Source organism: Chrysochloris asiatica, unplaced genomic scaffold (genome assembly GCF_000296735.1).
Source record: "Chrysochloris asiatica unplaced genomic scaffold, ChrAsi1.0 scaffold00214, whole genome shotgun sequence".
In the NCBI taxonomy this organism is placed as follows: domain Eukaryota; kingdom Metazoa; phylum Chordata; class Mammalia; order Afrosoricida; family Chrysochloridae; genus Chrysochloris; species Chrysochloris asiatica.
In genome coordinates this window covers 2,331,672-2,336,588 of record NW_006408732.1, presented here as the reverse complement: position 1 = coordinate 2,336,588, position 4,917 = coordinate 2,331,672, and positions in this window count along the sequence as shown.

Genomic DNA, 4,917 nt, shown 5'->3' with positions numbered 1-4,917 from the left:
TGATGGAGCCCAGACCTCTGAGGCAACTTATATAAATCTCTAACTTACTTTAAAAGTGGGACATAGATATGTAAACCAAATGAACCACCACATCATTTCCTGTCCTAAGCATTAGCCTGATGACCCTTATCCCTACCTAGACAGCGTTCACTAAAAGCTTATTGTTATTGTTAAGTGCCATCAAGTCGGTTCCCACCCATAGTGACCCTGTATAAAGTTTCCAAAGAGCAGCTGGTGAGCTTGAAACACTGACCTTGCAGTTCAAACAGCTTTGCAGTATGTTGCATTAACCCACAATGCCACACTAGGACTCTACTAAAGCTTTGGCCCCTATTATACCCAAGAAGATATAGAATTCACAAAAGAGTGGAGGTATTGGAAACATCTAGAAGGAGGGATCAAGTGGTACAAAAATCCTGCTGGAATGATACTAATACACAAAGAGCACATGTGGAACATTGTTTCTACTTTTTATGACAGTACTTACTATGAAAAGGATGATACCCTCACTTGGCTGCAGCAAGAAATTGTAGGTCCAAGCTTGTCACAGACCATCCGGGAGGTCACACATAAGGAGAACTAAAGACTTGGTTGTCTACTGGAAGGTTGACAGATGTGAAGGAGAACAAAATTTGAATTGCTTACAAATAGATTTGGTAACAACCCTATCCAGCAAGGTACAACTACTCCATAGGGTTCCTGAGGCTGTAAATTTTATTCATTTTTCTCCCACGGAGTGATGGGTAGGTTCCAACTACTGACCTTGTGGTTATCAGCCCAAAGCTCAACCCACTATGCCGCCAAGGTTCCTAGTGAGCTAAAATCGACTGGTACTGACCATTTTGTATCAGAAAAACATGTGAACTACTATAACAGAAATGACAATCTGAAGAGGAATGGCGTCACATTCCTCATCAAAAGGAACATCTCAAGGTCTATCTTGAAGTACAATGCTATCAGTGATAGGATACTATTCGTATTCCTACAAGGAAGACCAGGTAATGCAACTATTATTCAAATTTATGCACTAACCATTAATGCCAAAGTAAAGAAATTAAAGCTTTTCACCAACTTATACAGTTTGAAATTGATTGACCATGCAACCAAGATGCATTGATAGTTACTAGTGACTGGACTGTGAAAGTTGGAAACAAAGAAGAAAGATCTGTAGCTGGGACCCAGGGCCTTGGTGGCATAAATGACTCTATAACCTGCATAATACATTTTGCAAGACCAATGAGCTATTTATTACAAGTACATTTTTCCAACAACATAAATAGTGACTAGACACCTGGACCTTACTGGATGAAATACACAGGAATCAAATTGACTATCTGTGGAAAAGACAATGGAAAATATCCTCAGTCAGAACTAGGCCAGGGACCTACTGTGGAATACACCCTCAATTGCTCAGATGAAAGTTGAAGTTGAAGTGGAAGAACATTTTAAAAACCCACAAGAACCAAAGTATTATCTTGAGTCTGTCCTATCTGAATTTAGAGATTTTTTTTCCAAAAATAGATTTGATGCACTGAACAGTAATTATTGACAAGGTATAAGGACAAATGCATGAAGGAAGTAAGAAGCCATTAAAAATTCAGGATATAAAGAAAAGACTAAAATGGATGCCAGAAGAAAACTTGAACTTGTTCTTGAATGTAGAGTAGCTAATGACAAAGGAAGAAATGATGAAGTAAAAGAGCTGAACAGAAAATTTCAAAGTGCATATGAGAAGACAAACTACTGTAATAAAATATGCAAAAAGTTAGAAAACCAAAAGGAAAAACACACTCAGCATTTCTCAAGCTGAAAGAACTGGAGAAAAAAATTCAAACCTTGGGTTGCAATATTGAAGAGTTCTATGGAAGTCCTAATGTGGCACCATAGAATAAGTACTAGACTGCTAACCACAAGGTCTACAGTTCAAACCCCTAGCTCCTCCTTGGGTTGCTATAATTCAGAACCAACTCAGTTGCAATTAACAACAACAACAATAAATGGGCAAAATACTTATACAATCTGTATGCTAAGCAAATACTCTGAGAAACTGGATTATAGGAAGAAGAATGCAGCATCAATATTGGAGAAAGGCTTATTAACAACCTGCAATATGGAGAAGACATAACCATTCTTGATGAAAGGGAAGAAGACTTGAAATACTTTCTGATGAAGATCAAAGACTCCAGCCTTCAGTATGGATTACACCTTAATGAAAAGAACAAAAATCTTCACAACTGAAGTTTTGAAATATTTCATTTTACTTGGATACAAAATTTGTGCAATGGAAGCAGTTGTTGTTGTTAGGTGCAGTTGAGTCAATTTGTATTCCATAGTTACCTTATGGACAACAGAACTGGTTCTGCACCAACCTCACAATCATTGCTATGCTTGAGCCTGTTGCTGCTGCCATTGTTCCAATCCATCTCACTGGGTACTTTCCATTTTTTGCTGGCCCTTCACTTTACCTCCAAGCATGGTGTTCTTCTGCAGAGACTGGTCTCCCGATAACATGTCTGAAGTATGAGAAATGAAGTCTGGCCATTCTGGCTTCCAAGAAGCATTCTGGCTGGATTTCTTCCAACACAGATGTCTTTGCTCTTTTTCCAGTCCATGGTACTTTTAATATTCTCCTCCAACACCGTAACTAAAATCAATTTTTCTAAGGTCTTCTTTATTCATTGTTCAACTTTCAAATGCATATGAGATGATTGAGAATACTGTGGCTTAGGCCAGGCACACCAGACCTTTGCTCTTAAACACTTTAAAGAGGTTTTGTGCATTAGATTTGCCTATGCAATATGCTGTTTGCTTCCTTGACTGCTGCTTCCATGAGTGTTGATGGTTGATCTGAGCAAAATGAAGTCTTTGAAAACTTCAGTCTTTTCTCCATTTATCATGATGTTAATTACTGTTGCAGTGGTGAAGATTTTTGTTTTCTTTGCATTGAGGTGCAAGTCATAATGAAAACTGTGGTCTTTGTGATCTTCTTTGGTATTTAAAATTCTCTTTGCTTTCAGCAAGCATATCGCAGGTTGTTAGTGAATCTTCTCCCAACCCCGATACCACGTTTTTCTGCATATAATCCAGGTTCTCAAATTATTTGCTCAGCATATAGTTTGAATAAGTATGATGAAAGAATACAACCTTGATTTTAAACCATTCAGTGTTCCTTTGTTCTGAATGAACAATTGCCACTTGATCTACGTACAGGTTCCTCATGAGCACAAATAAATGTTCCAGAATACTCATTCTCCACAATGTTATCCACAGCTTGTCATGATCCACATAATCAAAAGCATTTGCTTAGTCAATAAAGCCCAGGTACATATCTTTCTGATATTCTTTGCTTAAAGTCTAGATCCATCTGATATCAATAAATATATGCCCCATTCTACGTTCTTGTCTGAATCTCATTTGAATCTGTTGTAGCAGCTTTGGAATTATCTTTAACAAATTTTACTTGCATGCAATATTAATGATATTGTCTGATGATTTCCACATTCCAATGGGTCACCTCTCTTTCAAATGGACACAAATATGGATCTTTTCCAATCTGTTGCACAGCTACATGCCTTTCAAATTTCTTGGCATATATGATGAGTACCTCCAGTACCGCATCAGTTTGTGGAAAGGTTTCAATTTGTATTCTTTGCCACTGCTTTCAATGCACCTTAGACTTCTTCCTTCTGTATCATGTGTTCTGGTAGCGTAGTGGTTATGAGTTGGGCTGCCAAACTCAATGTCAGCGGTTCAAAACTACCAGCGGCTCTTCGGCTGAAAGATGAGGCGTTCTGCTCCTGTAAAGATATACAGCCTCAGAAGACCTGTGCAGGGTCACTATGAGTCGGAATCAACTCCATGGTACTTAATGACAACGACAACCACTTGAAATGGTTAAACATTGACCATTTCTTTTTGATGAAGTGACATTGTGTATTCCTTCCATCTTCTTTTGATGCCTTTATACATCACTCCATATTTTGCCCATGAATCCTTCAATACTTTAAGTCAAAGCTTGAATTTTTCTTCAGTTTCCTCAGCTTGAGAAATGCTGAGTGTGTTCTTCCCTTTTGGTATTCTAACTCCAGATCTTTGCACATTTCATTATAATATTTGGCTTTGTCTTCTTGATCCGCCCTTTGACATTTTCCATTCAACTTTTTTATATCCTCATTTATTCCATTTGCTTTAGCATTTATCCACTAGAAAGCAAATCTCACAGTCTCTTCTGACATCCATTTTGGTCTTTTCCTTCTTTCTTGTCTTCTTACTGAACTTTTGCCTTCTTCCTGTATGATGTTCTTGATGTCATCCCACAATTCTTCTGGTCTTTGGTCTTTAGTGTCTTAATGTATCAAATCTTTTCTTCAGATGATCTCTAAATTCAGGTGGGAAATGTTTAAGGACTCTCATGGACTTGTTTTAATTTTTTTCAGCTTCAGTTTGAACTTGCATATGAGCAATTGATGGCCTGTTCCACAGGTGGCCCCTGGCCTTGTTTTAGCGGATAATATGGAACTTTTCCACTGTCTCTTTCCACAGCTGTAGTCAATTTGATGTCTATGTATTTCACCTGGTGAAGTCCAGTGATTAGACATCTTTTATGTTTTTTAAAAAGATGAACAAGTCCTTCAACTTGCACAGTTCTATCAGAGGATCTCCAGCACTTTTTCTATCACCAAAGCCATATGTTACAACCACTGATCCTACTTCTTTGTTTTCAACCTTTGTGGTTTAATCACCAGTAATTATCAATATATCTTGACTGCATGTTTGATCACTTTCAAACTGAAGAAATGATAGAATTCTTCAATTTCAACATCACTGGCTTTAGTGGTTGGTGGGTAAATTTGAATAATAGTGGTATTAATCAGTCTTCCTTATTGGTGTGTAGATAATATTGTATTATAGATAGAA